Source organism: Pollicipes pollicipes, unplaced genomic scaffold (genome assembly GCF_011947565.3).
Source record: "Pollicipes pollicipes isolate AB1234 unplaced genomic scaffold, Ppol_2.1 Scaffold_5724;HRSCAF=6776_pilon_pilon_pilon, whole genome shotgun sequence".
NCBI lineage: Eukaryota > Metazoa > Arthropoda > Thecostraca > Pollicipedomorpha > Pollicipedidae > Pollicipes > Pollicipes pollicipes.
In genome coordinates, this window is record NW_023596746.1 from 11,921,650 (window position 1) to 11,939,786 (window position 18,137).

At 52.1% G+C, this 18,137-nt stretch overlaps 1 protein-coding gene and 1 non-coding gene across 2 annotated transcripts in view; one reads left to right on the top strand and one right to left on the bottom strand.

Moving 5' to 3' along the window:
- LOC119102670 (discoidin domain-containing receptor 2-like) overlaps positions 1 to 18,137 on the top strand; it is a 68,252-nt gene that overhangs the window by 30,975 nt on the left and 19,140 nt on the right. The window lies entirely within an intron of this gene.
- Positions 2,788 to 2,860, bottom strand: TRNAK-CUU (transfer RNA lysine (anticodon CUU)). The gene has a single exon. It is a non-coding gene; the product is annotated as a tRNA-Lys (tRNA).

Consider the following 18,137-nt stretch of genomic DNA (forward strand, 5'->3'; position numbering starts at 1 on the left):
CGCTCACCCCCTCAGACACGTTCACCCTCTCAGACCCGCTCACACCCTCAGACCCGCTCACAACCTCAGGCCCGCTCAACCCCTCAGGCCCGCTCACCACCTCAGGCCCGTTCAACACGCTCGTGCGTCGGCAAGCCAGGTGGTGCCAACAGACGGTCGGTGGTGATCATCGTGGTTGGGAAATTAGGGATCACGAAATCGATCGGCTGCACAAGACGCTCACCTGTGCTGCCCCGCTCATTTGCCAGTACAGACGTTCGGGTCTGAGTAAACGCAACCGTTGCCGATGAGTCAGGCCACCGTCATGGAGCCTTCGGCTTCACTGGAAGGCAGACTCCGCCATTCTTCTCAAAAGATCCCGACGGGTGACGATGAGACGTTCCTGTTCGGTTGCTGAACCAGAGGTGCAGAATGTTGGCACCCTCGTGCTTGCAACCGGAATAAGCCCCAGTTCGACTGGAGCTGTGTACTGGCTGACAACGCTGGAACATTTCCGTTACCATGCATTTTGGCCCGCGGTGAGTATTAGTACGGGGAACGACCAAGCGTTGCCAATTGCAAGCCAGTAGCCATAGATCTGTAGTGGTACCGATACAGGGCCAGCACCAGTTTGTAAAAAGTGGATTCTGCCATCCTGTCACCTGGCATCACGCCCCCGGCACTCCATCATCACCGACCTAGTGTCGGCCAGTTATTCACCATAGTGTCGAATGGGTCCCTCCAGGTATGCATGGACGGTGACCTCGGCCGAGGCCTGTTCCTTTCCAAATACCGCCCCCAACTAGCGATCTACGACGTCACATTCAATCACGTCACGCGCATATGTAAGCGTAGGCTCCGCAAAGCTGTTACGACGCAGTTAGCCGTAATAGGTACTGGGGTACGGTGCCGTCTTGCGAGGTACGCACCTCCGTCACCGGCAAATTAAACTTTGACGGGGGCGTCGGTCCCGGACGGCGCCGACGCCGACGCCGCCGCCGCGCCGGCCGCCGGCCCTCATTAGCCGCATACCCGGTGTGCGCGGTGTCGAGCGGGTTAGCGCGCGCCGCGCCGCCCGAGCGGACGTCATTAATCTTCCGCGCCAACGGGCCGCGGGATGGCGTCCGCAGGCCACCGCCTGACGAGGCGCAGACCCCGCCGGCGCCCCCCCCCCCCTCCCCCGCCCTCTCCTGATCGCCTGAGGCGGCGGTGGACTGCCGGAGGAGCGTCACCCCAAACATGCCAAACATGGTGGCATGTTCGGGGTGACGTCTGTCTGGTGCGATGCCTATATCTAGTGGCATAGATAAGTTTGATGTGCGACGTTTTGATACCAAAATCGTTCTTTTACCAATTGTGCTAAAAATATGATGAGCCTGTTGATAAATAAGCTATAAATCGCTTACACTACTGACCGTATGAAAGGTCCAGATGAAATAAAGGCGTATTACAGAATATTCAGTTAAAATTGCATGGCAATGAGTGAAACATTCTTGGCTAGGTAAGGGCCTGGCTGCTAGGCAGGAAACAAAAAGTAGTGCTCAACAGTGCAAAATGTCAGTGGGAGCTAGTGGAGAGCGGGGTTTCACAGGGGTTGGTGTTGAGCCCGTTGCTCTTTATCATTTTAATGACAGACATTGAAATGGGATTACGGAGCAATGTGCTAAAATTTGTCGACGATGTTAAATCGATAGGACTGTCGAAAAACACCGACCAAGCGAAACAAATTCAACTTGCCTTAAATAAATTAGTGAACTGGGCTTCTCCGTGGCATTCGTCTTTCAATTATGGTAAATTAAAGATGATGCACTTCAGTAGTTCTAGCAGTGAGGGCGTTAGTTTTAAATGCGACACCAAGAATTAGACCAGATCCTGGAAGAAAAGGGTCTAGGGGCTATACGTTCTCGGGATTTAAAGGGTGACAAACATGGTGGGGCTGCTAAGAGCACATCACTTCGGATGTCGTGACTTATTAGCAGGAATGTCCATTATAAGAGAAGCAATGTTGCCAAAAAGTTGTACTTAACTTATGTCAGACCACACCCACAGTATTGTGCACAAGCTTCGTCCCATACTTCCAGAAAGATATATATCGACTGAAAAGAGTGCAACGAAAAACAACTAGGATGATGAATGGGATTGGCGACTTAGAACGTAAGTATAGGCTTAGGGCCTTGAATTTGTGTTAACTGAAATATCGCAGACTTAGAGGGGATCTGATAGAGATATACAAGATTATGAAAGGGACAGACAAGGTGGATCTACATGAAGCACCGGAAATTAGGCCGAGACATGGAGGAAATAAGTTTCATTTAGCAAAAGGTAGGAGTAGGACTATGGAGAGGCAGATGCCATTCAGTCAAAAGCAGTGAACCATTGGAATGGGTTCACAACCAAAGTTGTGCGAGGTCCCTCTCCATCAACATCCAAAAACCGTTTTGACGTTCCATCGGTCTTAATATCTCATTTATAGCTAAGTTCATGATGGTCAGGTGCTAAGGTTAGTTTCAAGGATGCGTACAGAGCCTGAGGTAGGCCAACCTCGGTGGGCCCTTGTGGCTTTATGTTGGCCAAATGCGTTTTGTCTTTATTCCCAGGCTTTCTGTAAAGGGCAGAGGGCGCTGGAGTCGCCACGATAGGAGACCCCGCTGTTCGAAAAATGACGGAATGGGTGGGTGTAAAATATAGCTGCGCGTTCGGAGCGGCAGGATTGGAATACGTTTCATTAGATTTCAATCTGAGGAAAATGAAGCTAATGCGTTTGTAATGTTTGCTGCAATTGACATGAAAAACGTGAAAGAAAGATTTCGCCCAACGTGGGGCTCGAACCCACGACCCTGGGATTAAGAGTCCCATGCTCTACCGACTGAGCTAGCCGGGCGACGAGCGGCAGCGTGTCAAAAGATGTATGGATCATTGTTTTACTGTCAACACAAGCGCGCAGGAAGTGCTTTAATTTTGCACATAAAAATAAGCTTTGCTGTTGCATTGCAACTGTTCTTAACAAGCTTTAAGACGTACGTACCCGAGATAACGAAGTCGATTTTACTTTTTTAAGTCAGTTGTTCAGCATCCGGCTGTTAGGAAATGATATTCAGCAGCACGTTTCTGGCGGCCCTCAGTACCGCAACACCTTGGAACGACATTATATTAATTTTTCAGTGCCTGGTTTCCTCCCTACCCAATCCATTCTAAGTTCCTGCATCACCCCGTATCACTGGGCCATGCTGTAGCCGTCAGTCAGTAATGAGCGGGGTCAAAGGACAGGTACAATAGGGCTAGTCGAGTCAGCCACAAAACCCTGCCCCCACCTTTTTCGAAGATGGACAACGATGAGGAAAACTCACCTTCAAGTGAAATGAATCCAAATCTGATCGGTTTGTTTTATAAGAACACTTTAAATGAAGTATTCCACGTTTGTATGGGGTTTTGAACTGAAATAGCCATCTTGAAGAATCTTCGGCGTTGTATGGTAATAATAACCGTAGTCATGCCCCCCCCCCCCCCCTCCCTGCACAAGACCTAGGGCTTTCCAGCACCTGAGCTACATGCCCGAGAAAATAGGGGAAAGGTATAGCGGGGAGAGTATTTCAAAGTCACCTTGGCATTTATGACGTCTTAATAACGTCATTCAAATCCTGTCATCCCATAAGCCATCCGGCAATGAGGGCCAATACAAATATAATTGTCGTTGCGTTCTTCCCTGGCGTTTGTGAGCGCGATTTCCAAATATAACGGCCGTCAATTGGCTCTCAATAATTGGTGTGCAAGGCACGACGACGTAATCAAACCGTGGCGGATTGAGGAGCATATTTACTTAATAGAGAATTGTGCCGTCTAGAGCAGTCTTTCCATTCAAAATACAAACCAATAGTTATGTGGCCTCGGTTTATCATATCTGATGTATGCTTCAATATCTTTAAATGTGGAACACCCCTTTAAGGCATTTCCCAAACTGAGGTTGACCCCCAAGGTGGCATGCTGGATTTGCCCTTGGGTCAGTTCCACGGCTGCTGCGGCGAAGCACACGTCCAAGCATCCGCACAAATCCCAAAGAAAGCTCCCTGTGCGGTGTAAGCCTGGTTAAAGGGATTGTCCCAGATATCGGGGGATTTTTCAATCATATTCTCTAGTAAAATCTTAGGACCAGTTATGTCTAATTAAAGCACTGGGTAGTGCCACTACGGCACCATCGAGACATAATTAAGATCTCAATTTGGCTTATTTGCCGGCCCAAATCACGCTTTCAACGCTTTGTTACAATAATGAATTTCTTTTCTGTAGTCGCGATCACCGTCGTCATGACAACAGTCGTGCCAGCTTACTGGTGGGATAAAAGAACGTTTGTAACTGGCTCAGCTGGCGACGACAGTCTGTTACCGGGAAGCACATTGGTTGAAGTTTGAGCCAGTGTGTCGGCATGGACCATGCGCTACTCCGGCTCCCACAGCCAAAGCGCGCCTAAAAAAGCCACTGTGGTAGACACCATTGAGAAAAATTCAAAGACATAGTGACGTTTCGTTGAATTCAAAGGATTATAGCCTGATGTTCGTTTTTTTGTCTAAACAGTGTTTCAAGCTTTCGTAACATTTATCATACAGTCATTTTGACAAATAAGTATGATGCAAGCATAACAGGACACACGTGTTGGAAAAAGCAAGGCAGATGAAGGGTATAACTTTCAAAGTGGAGAGCAGGGAGCCCAATGAGATTTCTCCCGCGGCAGCTGTTATTTCAAATATAAATTCTAAACTACTGAAGGGGACCCCGAGAAACTGTCAATACTGATCAAATCGTACGCGTCTGGTCTAACAGTAAGCGAAAAGTAAAAAATGGCCGTCGCTGTCCACAAATGCTGCAATTCAATCCAAACTAAACTAAATCCTGTAGCGGCATGTGGGCGGCTCCTGGGCTGGCACCAGGGCTTTGTCGTTGCGGTGGCAGGCCGACATGCTGGAACCTTGCGCCAATACTAAAGGTACCCACCTGCCAGCGTAATTTTCCTGGGTTTGCACCGGTGTTTACCCACTTATCTAGATTGGAACTGCTAGCAGGTTCTTTCGACCCTTGCGTAGCTCTTGGGTGCTTGAGTACTTCGGCCTAGGGGGACCGAAGGTACCTATCAATAAAGGGAATGGGATATGCCTACCTCCAAGAGAAGCATAAGCTGCATTTGTGAAGACTGATATGCACGAACACCAGTCTAGATGCGTGATTGTCTACCGACCCGCCCCAGTATGGTTTGCTGGTACCAGTTTAAAGCGCCCCAGCGACACCAGCTCACCTCGCAGTGCATTTGACAAGCCGGTATTTACTGATGCCAGTCAAGTCCCGACATTGGCAGCCTGCGTGCAGTTCCAGTGATGTGGGTATTGATGTTCAGGTGCGTAGGTTGCCTGCGCTCATGTACACACCATGTATGCCACTGTATCTACGGTTAGAACAACTCAGAACACGTGGGTAATGGTGAGCGACAGCTCCCCGCCCAATCGTTGCAAGGACTCTGAGGGCGGGTGTGCAGCGGCAACTAGACGCCGCCCGAACTCGTCTTATGCTCGGCATTATTGATATCAAGTTGCACGACAAATCAGCAAGAACGTTAATAGCGCTCGCGACTACCTAATTCTTGGAAGTTCTGCGCTCCAGAAACGTCGGTTGAAAACCGGGTCAAGTTATCATATCTTACATCCTAAAACCGAGACACATGATTCCTTCCATAAAGGTTTACGATTCATATTTTCCGATGTCGTCACGCACCGTCAGCATACTGACCATCAGACGCTTTTCATATATTTATAGTGTCCCTCTCGGGCATTTTAGCGCTAGCTGCACATAACGTAAACACTGTACTGAACGCGGCAGATTTTTCGGCACCATTACGGAACAATCTCCGCCTGCGTTTGTTGTCAGGATGCTTACCGTAGCACGTATATATATATATATATATATATATATATATATATATACCGCGGGTCGTTCCAGATTTTTCGAGCCCGTGTTCAGAGCACTCCCCGGTGGTAGGGGCGAGGCCGTGCCCTTGGCATGGGTCACCGGACGCAAGCGTCTGTTTAAAGGCAGATCATGTCCGTGAGCCCTGCGTCGCGGACGCTGCTTGGTTCAACGTTAAACCCGCCACGGAACGACCCCCCCCCCCCCCCCGTTGCTGCCATCTCCTGGGAAAAAGCCAGCCGAGGAAAAGCTACCAAAGTTAAGGCTGATCCAAAGACCATCCGCCTACCTTAGCTCGCGCATTAACGAACTGCTCTGTCCACTTGGGCGCCGTCGTACGGTAGCGTACTTGGTGCATTGTTAAACATGCTGCAAATGCTGTGTTCACCGTATGCTGTATATGTGCAACGGCGTGCTTCAAAATCTTATGCTGCAAACGCGTCAAACTACTAATCCCTTCCATCTTGCATACAGGTAAAAATGTGCTAAAAATGATGCCCTGCCATTCTTGAGTAGCAGCACACTCCTTAGTCGTACAGCGCGCGCAGTGCTTAGTCATGCTGCACGCAGTGCTTAGCCGCGGTGCATGCTTTCGGCTCCTCTCGTTGCAGAAGTCGGCCACATGCCCGAGCCTTCCTTTGCCTCCCGATCTGTTGCTGTACTTAAACTGTCTTCGGCGGCGAGTCACGTTGGCCATGCTCCACCAACTGCGTGAAGATGAGCCCAATCTGGAACCACGGGCCAAGAGGCACTGAAGCTCGCTGGTATGTTGCGGCATCATGACTGGCCCTCAGTCAAGACGATCGAGCCAGGCTCTGCTACAGATCTGCCGCAGTTCAGGCCACGTTCTTTGAGCTGAACGAGATGCATCATTTCCTGGGTCTGCTGCCGACCCGTGAGACTGACCACTGTGTGTTGCTACTTACTGCAGAAAGCGGTCGCTACACACACACACACACACACACACACATATATATATATATATATATATATATATATATATATACATATATATATATGTATATATATATATATATATATAGGTATATATATATGTATATATATATATATATATATATATATATATATGTATATCTTAATTCATATGTAATGCACAGTAATGCAGCCAAACTGGAATGCGTGGGCGGCTGCCTCCTGCGACAAAAGATTGCTCGGATTTGGACTGGCCCAGACTGGCCACTGGCCAGAACTGATTTCTAATTGTCAGGCCTTGTCGATTATCCGCGTGACGTGCAGCACGAAGACACCGCCACTCGCTCCGGATGAACAGACGCCAGCCGAGAACAGGACCATCCTCCTCACTGTGCGATGGTCGCATGCCGAGCAGCAACCGCGAGCAGACGCTTCCGAGCCTCACTCGCGGCCTGAACGCCTGATACCAACTCGACAGCGCTGTCAAGAGCAGTGCAGTGCGCAGTGGTTGCACTTCCATCCACTGCGCGCCATGGCGACGCTCCGGCTGGAATCCAGTGCGTGGAGACGCAGCGCCGGTTCGCTGGTATAGACAGGCGTCAGACGAACGATCAGCCCGGCCCGGCGCTGTTCGGGCGGGTCCGAAGTAGCACCTCCGCCCGACAGATCTATACATCCATCACGCGCTGTGTGATTTACACGAGTGCCCACACCGCCATAAATTGACGGTAGTAAGGGGCGGCGACAAAAATATGAGAGGAGGCGTCCAAAAGTGATTTAGGAGACCGTCAAGTGAAGTATTCGAGAGGAAATGCGTGCGTAGGCGAGCCAGATAGCACTGGCAAGATGGCACTGGCGAGCCAGATCAGCCAGCAATGTTTTCGGAAGGACTCTCCTGACATCGATGTCTGAGGTCAGTTCAAGCGGGTGATGAGAAATCATGGTTGCGGGTGGGCTAATGAACAGGTAATGTCCGCAAATTATACATATATCGAAGCAGGTCATCATCAAGATCTCCACTTTCAACTTTCAAATGGTTTCGAGACGTGAGCGTATCACACCATGCAACTGCGTCCTGGTCTACAGATGAGAACAAGTCATAAAACCGCACCGGAACTGACACCAACCGAAACTACCAGCCTCATAATGTTTTCACTCATAATTACCCGACTTTTTGACGCATTCTTCCTCCACCCGATAACGCGCGCTGGCCGTCCAGCGTGCGTTGTGTACTGGATGTGGGCTGGCGGGCTAATGTGCAGAGGCAGACACCGTGTGGGCTGGCGGGGCGGTGTGCGGAGGCAGACATCATTTGGGCTGGCGAGGCGGTGTGCAGAGGCGGACATCATTTGGGCTGGCGGGCCGGTGTGCAGAGGCAGACACCATGTGGGCTGGCGGGGCGGTGTGCAGAGACAGACATCATGTGGGCTGGCGGGCCGGTGTGCAGAGGCGGACATCATGTGAGCTGGCGGGCCGGTGTGCAGAGGCGGACATCATGTGAACTGGCGGGCCGGTGTGCAGCGGCGGACATCATGCGGCCCGCGAGACGTCGCCGCGACTGGCCGTTTGTCGCGACGTTGCATGCGCTGCGGCAAACCACCGCGACAGTGGCGCACTCAGCGCACAAACAAAAGGGGGATTAGAACCTCCTGTGTTTCTGCATGACGTCGTTGAAAGATTTAGGTCCACACAAGTGAGTGACAATACTGCTGTAAATGTGTGCATCTTGGACCCGAAATGTCGGCCTTGGGGCCTCGATCCGGGTCTGCGTGGTGTGGTCCAGCTGGTCGTGGAAGCGCCGGGACCGCAACGTGCAGAGCTTCTCACCGACCCGCTTCCTCAACGACCACAGTGTTTTCGCGACCGGGTCGGAGCGACAAAAACTCACCGACAGGAGGGGTGGGAGCGGGGAGTCGGCAGAGGCGACGACGGCGCTGAGTCGGCGATGGACTCTAATCAGGCGGCAGGGTGGCTCGGCAGGGCCTGGTGCGTTTTCACGTCGCATCAGGGACGGGTTGCTCTTGCCGAAACGTGGGGCGGGGGCTTTTATGATCAGATAAGTTGTATAGTTCGCTGGTATTCATTTCTATAGCTTGTTGGTGTTCGTGCACAATTTGAAAGAGGTCCGGAGCCACCGTTGGCTACCAAACCCTGGCCAACAGGTCTGGAGCATGGAGAAGGCAAAAAGAAAGCAGGTTTTACTTGATCAATGATTGAGGCGACTGTTCTTCCCGGTAACAGCGTAACCGCTCATGTTGTTGCGTCAATACGCTACTAAGGTGTGTGGTTTTGACCTCTGATTCTGCTAACGCAAGGGAACACGGATCAAATTGTTGAAAAAGTAGGGATAAATCGTTGAGGCCTGGCGCCAACGCGTATTTTGTTACAGGGCCTCGGCACTGTCATTTTAGCACTCCACACCAAAAAGATGTTATGCATTGAGTTATCCTCCTGAGTATAGAGCATGAATTTAGATCTCCACATGCCTCCTAGCAAACTGCGGCCAGCCGTACCATGATGAAGTCTGCCAACTGAGCTTCAGCTCTGCGAATTGCTTGGGTCAGCCCCTTGAACGTGAGTCTGCGAACCTGAACGGCCGTCGCTGTACTGCGGGTCTGCAGATCCCCTGGCGCGGCGCGACGGAGGCGCGCAACGCCGATTATTTGTCTTTCGGCGCGTCGTTTTTCTCCCGGGCTCGGGCTAACGACGGCAGACAGCCGTGTAAAAGCACAAACAGACAGCGGCAATTACTGCGCCGATCGCAGATAGCGCGCGCGACCCGGCCGACTTCAAACGCAGCCGCGCTGGCGCGATGTTTACACTGCCGGCAGTGAGTCGGACATCGGCAGGGCCAGCGCGATTGCACAGGTGGTCGGCTGGGCAAAGGGTGCTTCGGCTCCGGACGATTCCATTGCCGGGCGCCCGCCGCCAACGCCCAGGCCGGCCGGAGGCGCGGGCGTGCCAGGCAGGCGTCGGCTTCAGCTGATGAGGAACGTGAGGTCTGGCATCGGACCCCGTGAGGCCTGACATCGGACCCCGTGAGGTCTGACATCGGATCCCGTTAGGTCGGATGTTGGATTCCGTGAGGTCTGACGTCGGATCTTGTGAGGTCTGACATGGAACCCCGTGAGGTCTGACGTCGGATCCCGTGAGGTATGGCGTCGGACCCCGCGAGGTCTAGCGTTGGACCCCGTAAGGTCTGATATCGGACCCCGCGAGGTCTGGCGTCTGACCCGATGAGGTCTGACGTGACGGGCGCAGTGGCCGGGGAGATGTGGTTGGATTCTATACTGAAAGCACGGTCTGTGGATTCGGGCGCAAGGTCCTGAAGGGAGGCCGGAGAGACTAGTTACCAGACCTGATTCCATCAGCTGAGATGTGACCTTGCCAGACAAGGCGCTAGCTGTCACCCTCCTCCGTACCGGTCACGTGGTCATTGGTACGCGTACGTGCCCTCAGTACATCCCGCTGGTCGCGATTGACGCATGCCGAAGGAATCAGTCACCAGCGAGAGCCCGCAGCAGCACAGCACCCGGCGGCGACGAACGCCTGGAAGGAAAAACAGGCGCCTGATCCTTTCAAGCATCCGCTTGGCCTTCAGCTAAACATCACATTTGTCACCGCTAGCACCGGCACCGCACCCATGCCCAAGCGGGGCAGGGGCGGGGGCGCCGCGATTCGCCACGAGCCATTCGTTCAACTCCCGGCAAGCGCTGTGTTGTTGGCCCCGGACATTGAGCAACGCGACCGGCGAGGCCGCCGTTAATCATCATAGCCTGTCACGCCTGCAAAAAGTGAGGGCCTTCGTCGAAGGATGACCACCTGGCGAACCCGAACGCTTTGGCAATGTGCCGCACAAAAACTGGTAACCGCCCATTAGGCGAGCGATTTGTCATATTACAGTTACCAGATGGAATGTTGCGCCAGGCGGCGGGCTTCTGGCGGTTGGTATATTTCCGGAGGAGTTATAGATAAAACTGACGCATTCACACCATTTGGCAAATGGGCCTTATGGCAAGACTCTGACGCCGTATCTGTGTGCGCTCGCAAAAGAAGCACATCGCCTGCAGTTCCCATCCCCGTGTCAGACCCACCATTTGGACTGGCGCTCTTCGGTTAAGAGTATGTGCCGCTTGACTGCATGTGAATTCGCCCAAAATTAAGAACGAGTCTAGTGGTGGTCTCTTTCAGGGTTTGGAGACTTCCTCACAATAGCGATCTATTGGACGCAAAGCTCACTTTTGCATCACATGGTGACGTTACGATCGCCAAAGCTACGATAATGCTTGGATTGATCATACCCGGCATGCAAATGCAGAGATGCCCAAGCCGAGTGCGTTTCAACCACACAGTTTTGCGATGCGCGTTCAACGTTCATGTGAGATCAATCATTGAGAATGACAGTGTTATACGTAACGGGGTTGCCACACACTTTGCTCGATTCGAGCGATTCCAGCACAGGTTTTTAATGTGGCTGCCTGCAAACATCCGGGATCAGTACCCTTCCCTGGAATGTGAGGACCTTCGCTCTCATTTCCGCATGCCATCAATCAAGGCATGATTCGTCCAGTCCGATCTTCCATTCATGTACAATAAATTTCACCATCCGCTGGACTGTGCTCAGCTGACCACACTGTTCGGACTGGCAGCACCAGTAAGACGCTCGCACCACACTGTCTCTTCCACGTGCTGTTCGGAACAGTCAGCACCGTAAAAACGGGATTCCCTGTCCACATTCCCGTCACCTGCAGCCGCCTTCTTCAGGATATCCCACTAGCTGACTTTTTCATTCGCTGTCATTCCGTTCCCATGCACGCAGGTTTGCCAGCAGTGTGGGCACGTTCGTCTAGTCGATTTGCACGCCAAGCACCGCAGGCGCGATAGTGTGCATGTTCGTCCGTTTGCGCGTGTGTATTTATTGTCTTTGTTTACTGACTGCGTCCATAACTGAGTACTTATTGAACCTGTGGATTGTTTATGCGAAATAAATAAATAAATAAACAAAAGATTGCTTTGAAGAGTTGGCTGCATGTATGGATTTGCTGAGCGCACCCCACGTTTGCATGCCCCCAATTGATGAAATGCGCGTTTCCCTTAGCTTCTTATTTGTCCGACAGAGAGCAAGCGTATACCCTCCATTATGTATAAAACCATTACAAATTCCCCGCGTACGAGGCCAACCTCTTGCACGCGGTTACTAGCCGACCCCCATATACAAACGGGGATCTGTCGACTTGGTTCTAAAACAGTTGACACCTCTGAGACCCGGGCCCAGTGTTCCCAACATCAGAGTTGCGTCTGATTGGCCCGGTCCAGGCTGCGGACAAAACGCGGTGCAACCACGGCGGCAGTTACATCGTCTGAACAGTCCGTAGTTAAATAACACGCGGCGTCATGCTAAGGAGACAACTAAACAGCTTGATTTGCCATAATTGCGAGTTGCGATCAACACCACTCTAGTACCACCGCCAGGACACGCTGCTGTCCTGAACAAAAAAAAGCGTGCTGATAGCACATCGCGTATAGCTCATAGCTCCAGCGGCCAGCAGCTGAGAGCCATAGGTCACAGCTTGCCACTGAATAGCTCACATCTCCTCGCACTTGACACTTGATCATAGCTCACAGCTCGGCAGTATACACACGAAAATACGCAAAACTCCACCTGCCACTCCTTCTGTCTCACCTCTCGCCCTGTGCTGCTGCGCCTGGCTGTGGCGCTATCCGTCTGAGTCAGTCGTCGGCGGTACACACACCGTCCGAGTGTGCCCTGTCACGGATTGGCGACTGTTTATGGTAACACTAGCTGGTGTTTGAAGGGCCGTCAGTGTTGGCAGTCAGCCGGGGGGGGGGGGGGGGGGGGCGCAAACGGGTTCTCACGACGTGCGGCTGTCCATGAGCAGCTGGGACATGGCGTGAACAGCACTTCCCTCGGAACGGCAGCCAACGCGGTCCTGTGTGGCAGGCCCGACCGTGCGCAGTCCTGTGTGGCAGGCCCGACCGTGCGCAGTCCTGTGTGGTGGGCCCGACCGTGCGCAGTCCTGTGTGGCGGGCTTGACTGTGCGCAGTACTGTGCGGCGCGCCAGACCGTGCGCGCAGTTTAGTCGTGGGCACGGTTTAGTCAACCCAAGCTCGACACATGCCGCGTCGATAAGTATGCTATTTGATGATCCCGGCCTGGAATGGCTTTTTCGAAAGTTCAGAGCGCAGCAACGCAGTTCTGCGTTCCCTCAATAACATGTTTTAAAATGGCGAACCGAAGTTGAGCTAAGTGCCACATGCAATCGTCTTACCCGGCCTGAAATTGTCGTTATGTTGGTACAAACCTATCAATGACAGAGAACATAGAATTCGTGCACAATCAATTCCAAGAAAAGTCCCAGCTCGCGAGTCGTCGGATGAAATACAGCTTGCTTGGACGTGGACCGATCCAATGATCCACCTGAAATATAGAAAAGCAAGAGGGCTAGATACAACACATTCGTTATTCGGATATGACTCTATGTGAACTCACTTGCGTCAAGCTTTAAGGCCTCTAGGCTCTATGATCGGGTCAAATAAGGCAAACAACGTCAAACTCCAGGTCAGCGTCCGAAATGCCGTTAGACCTCTTCACGCAGCCAGCGCGAGTGAAAAATGACTGTAACGTGCATGATTTCAGCAGAAGGAATATGTAGAAATACTTGTCATTGAGGAATTCGAAATAAGTGTCAAAAACTCCCTCACAAAACAAGTTTTCAAGTAAACGAGCTGCATTATCTTCACTTTGACTGGCCTGCTCACCTCATCCAAGGTCAAAATCATTAATTGTTATCCTATTAAAAGACCTAATTGTCTAAGAAGTCATTTCAAAGTTGTGCGGTTGTGTCTAACACTTGATTACAGCGTAATCTTGAAAGATTCCTAATAATCATGTCTTTGACGACCAGGACCTGAATTTGATTTGTTGAAGCTCAGGGTGATAGAGGGCATATTATCTTGTTCTATAATCTACATATAAGCTATCAGTTGTCTATAGCGATGCAAAGTTTGGCGTCGCCACGCCGCCCCGTCGGAAGTCATTCTGGAAAAGGCTTTAGAGAGTCAAACTGACGCTCACCCTGGCTGTGTTGAGCGACCTTGTCTTCCACAGTCCTGTATATCTGACGTGCACTTTCAATGGCATGCATTGCAGTACCACGAAGCTGTGTCTGACGCAGTGTTTAGTTCGCAGCTATTCAAAGACCAAACGCAAATCTACGAAATGTCACCGTCCTGCCACTTCAAACACGTGGACGTCATTTGTTAATGAACATCTTGCTTCCTGAGCAGCATCGTTATCCGTATTTAATCGCACGTAGTTCCGGTCTTTGTCCGACATAATACCTCATGCGTGTGTGCACGACCATATGCCGTGCACACACGCACGCGCCAAGAACAAACAGACGGGCTTAACCCGTCCGCGCCTCAGCATAGCTGTAATGGTCGTCAGTATCCCCGCACGCAACACGGCTTCTGGGCTCGGCGGAACCCCGTCACTGAACGCGACGAAATGAGGCAGCCGAGTGAGAGACAATTGGGGGGAGAACAAATCGCAATCAGCCTGCACCCGCCTCTCTAACTTCGCTTCAAACGAGCTCACCGACCCCACGCCGAATACCGAATCATTCGCCGTTTTTGCGACTTGCTCATTGTGTGCCGTTTGGGGGGTAAAAACGCTGTCTCCGAACGGGCGGCGGAATACCGGTCCGACGTGCCAAAACAGTGGCTTCCACGTGGAGCCCAGCATCGCACTGCACTGGCGGCGGGGTGCGCCGGCCGGCCAGAGAAAACGAACATGCTTAGTATGAGTGACGCACCAGGGCGGAGCGGAGTTATAACGCGGTCTGCTCACAGGTTCGACAGGCCTAAAGGAGCGCGTGTCTCGTGAGCCTGAAGCCAAGTATCCGCAGTTTCAACGTGTTTATATGTCACATCGGCAACATTTGAAAAGGACTCGAAGCGCTGCTGCACGCTTCAGCGCAGGCTGTCACATCCTTGCGGAACTTCCGCCGGCTCCAACACATCACATTAATGCAGCGCGTCAAACTAGCATCGGCGTCTGCCCAACGCGCCAATTCATCGATGCCACCCGCTTTAAAAACGCCTGACGTGAACACAACGGCCCCGGCCGGCGCCGCTCGCAGCAGCCCCTCCCCGCGCTGTAAGCCCCGTGTGATGTGACGCGCGCGCGGGAGGAGCGCGGCGGGGAGACGGGGCAGGGACGCGTGCCGGGCCGGGGCGGCAACAATGCGGTGACGGGCGCTGTCGGATGTGGTCGCGGGCCGCACAAAGCCCCGCCGTCGCCGCCGCCGCCGCCGCCGCCGCTGGCCGACGACAATCAGCTGATCATCGTCCGGAGATAAGCCGTAATTACTCGCTGGTAATCGCCCGGGTGTGGTCAGTCCTCTTGTTCTGACAGCGTGGGCGGTTTCGAGGAGGATCAGACCAAAATTGGGCGGCGGATTGCGCGCGGAGCGTTTGTTACCGGCCGCGCCGGCCGCACGCTTCGCCAGCGGATTTCCAGCGGGGGTGAGGCATTGTAGACAAATGGCGGTGGGGGCGGCCCGAACCAGGAGCTGATTGCAGCCTTCGGCCCATGCGTCAGGCCTAACCAGTGCCAGGCGGACGGGCCCTGGTCGACTGATTGGCGGTTTATTTGTACGGTGAGTACGTGAGCCGATTAGAATCATTAGCCCTGTGTGCTGATTCCTTCGCAGTGAGGTCACGCCCATGACGTAGTCCGCTGCACCGGCCAACAAGCTGATCATCATGCGGGAAACGGAGGCAGACCGGGAGGACCATGCCAAATTCCATTGGTAAAGAGCTAACCGTCATTGTCCTCCAACACCTGGGCTTCATCTGCTTTCATGCCTTTCCCATTTCTTGTAATCCCGTTATCAGACGTTAACCGTTTGCTAACGCTGCCGAAAACGTTTGCCTCATCCGTGTTCTTTAACCTCCGTAACACGACCAACGCCTCTCCATTTCACAAGCATCAACGCTACACAAAGATGCTAACATAGACACAGAGGCATAGTAATCCAGAGCAAATATAAAAAATACGTGTCATGTGAAATTTACAATTAAAAGAATCTTTATATGTGGTGCGGAAAAGACATGTGCAGGATTGGACCGGTACGTTCTTATGGAGAAATCACGCATACGTTATGAGGCCCTGTTTGGACACAGGAAGCATCACGTTCCATCCGTCCCATGAGTCCCTCAAATCAAACCCATGCATAACGCGGTCTTAGGACGACGAGCATGAGTGCTTCCCTCAAAGCCTAACGGTACATTCCACAGCCCGGAACCCGTCAGCCCACAGGCCACGGTCGTCAGTCGGCACCCAGGGCTCCGCGTCACCGCGCCCGGCGCCGCGCCCGCCCGCCCCGCCGTCGGACCGCCCGCCCCGCCGTCGGCGGTCCGCCGCCGGAGCCTCGCGAGCCGCGCTGGCCCGGCGCCTGATGCTGTCACGCCCGCGGGCCCGCCGCCCGTGGCTGATTAGGCGCGGTGACGTCACGACACGGCCGTGACGTCACCGCGCGGGACGACCGTGACTATGGCACCGGCAGCCAGCGTCACGCGGCGTCACGGGTGATTGGAGTCGAGGCAAAGGGGGGGGGGGGGGGGGGGGTAATCGGGTCTCTGACTTCAGCACGTGAGCTCGGAAGGGTGTATACCAGAGACGCATCAGCCCGCCAACGCACCAACTTCTGACACGCAAGAACCCGCCAGGCTTGGCTGGGTTGTGGGTCAGACTCAGCGGGCTTTTGCGGGTTAAAGGGAGTGTTCCACATTTATATTGGGTTTTCAGCTGCAACAGCCATCTTGAAGGCCTTTTGGCGCTGTTCACAATTCTGCCCTTCTTACGACCTAAACCACTCCAGTTTCTGAGCTACACGCAAGCAAAAATGGGAGAGTTTTCAGTCACCTTAACATTAATGACGCCATAACAAGGTCATTCAAATCTTGCCATTTCACAAGCTATGCGACGACCAAGGCCAAGAAAGTTATACTTGTCGAAGCGTTCATATCTGGTGTTCGTGAGTATGATTTCCCAATATAACGACCCTCAACTGGCTGTTTAATAGTGTTGTGCAAGGTACGATGACTCAATTAAGCCATGACCCATCGAGGAGCATATTTACTAAGCGAAGAATTGCGCTATCTGGAACAGTCTTTTCCGCTTAAAAGGTTTACCAGTAGTTAAGGGGAGCTTGTTTCAACATATATGATGCTTGTTTCAATATCTTCAAATGTGAAACGCTCCCTGTAAAAATTTGGCGGGTAAAATAATCTATTTTTCGCAATTCCTCAAGCTTTGAAATAGCCCCAAAACCAGACCGCGCTGCCACAAACAAAACAAGCAGGACAAAAGCATATTCTGATTTTGACAGGAAAAGCACCACTGACAGAAAACCCACGACAGACATAACATACCAGTAAACCAGTCTGCACGAATCGTACAGCTTCAAGCAAACATCTCACAGAACAGTTCAAATAAAGCAACACAACGTTTTCAAAGTTATAGCCTGATTTCATTTTTCTGTCGTTTTTTAAAGCTTTAATCCAAGCTCTTTCGAATGGATGAATTTCTGAGAACAGAGCTCACGCTGAGCTGTGCTTGTTGTGTGAGCCCTGACGTCTACCATCCGATCGCGCAATTTCGGGCCACGGCAGAATTTAGTGGCGAAAGCCTAACGTGGTGCAATGCTCGGCACGATCCGTGCTGCCCTCTGACGTCAACTGACCCTTCAGGTGACCTCTGCCACCGGCCGCAGGCCATACCCGTCAGGGACAATTTGAGCAGCAGTTAGGTGGGCCCTTGATATAAATACAGCTACACACCACACTTGGCCGTTGTTGTGAGGATGTGGTGCACTCAACCTTCCTCGATTTACAGAGAAATCATGTCTTAAAACTTATGATAAATATTCATGATTAATGACATGCGTAGGAAACTATTAGCCCTTCATTGTCCTGGCTTCACTCGCTTGTGAGTACAGCCAGCACTTATTTGTGTATAAAGTGCGCATTAGGTGTCGAAACTGAAAAAAGCGGTGGCATATAACTAGCTTTCTATTGCTGGAGAAGATACAAGTTGCGACCACGACTGCAGGGCACTTACAGAATACGGTTTTCACTGACTGCGGTTGTTATTATCTCTCAACGTATTTTGCAAGAAGGCTTTTGTCCAGTTCAATTTGCTAATTTTTTCCAACATCTGCACGCAGCTCTGTGGGAAAAAATTGTCTCAA